General features: G+C 21.3%; 1 long non-coding RNA gene across 2 annotated transcripts in view; it reads right to left on the reverse strand.

Moving 5' to 3' along the window:
* The window catches only part of LOC108688033, an 8,781-nt gene that overhangs the window by 5,191 nt on the left and 2,683 nt on the right, over positions 1-907 (reverse strand). The window lies entirely within an intron of this gene.

Here is a 907-nt window from a genome sequence, read left to right on the forward strand (position 1 = left end):
GAATATTTATATATTTATATATATTTATATATGTTTATACATATTCATGCATGACAAATTTTTAACCGTGTATTGTGCTACAAAATCCTGCTTTGTGACTTATAAACTCCTTATTAGTTGCATTTATATCATTTTTATATCACTTATCTCTAGTTGTAATGTATTATATAAAAATACCTTTTTTATAAAAAATTTTTAATGGAAAATGTTGATATAATTTAAAAAGTCTTATGTGTTCTGCGACGAGTAATTATGGGATTTTATGTCACTTATTTTGCTTTATTTGTTGTTAATTTATTTTGTCAATCAACCAAATGAATAAGCTACAATCTATTATGTTAAAATTGATGTTCAATAATTAATTATTTATAGTCATGCAGTATTGCATTTTATATACTTATATAAGATAAGATTAGTCAATCGTTGTGGGTGTGTGTGTGTGTGTGTGTGTGTGTGCGCGCGCGCGGGTGTATATGTAATAACATTATTGTATTTTTTTCTGGTAAAGAAGGAAATTTTTTCATTTAGCATTGAAAAAATATTTTTTTAAATGTACATATTTTTATTTGCCCCAATTTATAGCATATTTAATCTTGGATAAATATTTGGAACTAGGAAAATAAATGCATAATGTTGTTTAATTATAGGTTTTGTTGTATCAAAATATTCTTTATTTTTATGTCACATGTATTGAATATGTGAATATCTTGTACTAATAAAAATCTGTGAAAATCTTTGTATTTTAAAATATATATTTTGTTTATATGAAATTTTATTTTTTTCTTTATTTCTTCATTATTTATTTCATCAATTTTAATTTAATAACCAATTAATTTCAATAATTTTTTTATCCATCAAGCTTATTTTTATTAAAATTTTATTAAAGTTTTATATATAAATATTTTTT

The sequence above is a fragment of the Atta colombica genome, unplaced genomic scaffold (genome assembly GCF_001594045.1).
Source record: "Atta colombica isolate Treedump-2 unplaced genomic scaffold, Acol1.0 scaffold224, whole genome shotgun sequence".
Classification (NCBI taxonomy): domain Eukaryota; kingdom Metazoa; phylum Arthropoda; class Insecta; order Hymenoptera; family Formicidae; genus Atta; species Atta colombica.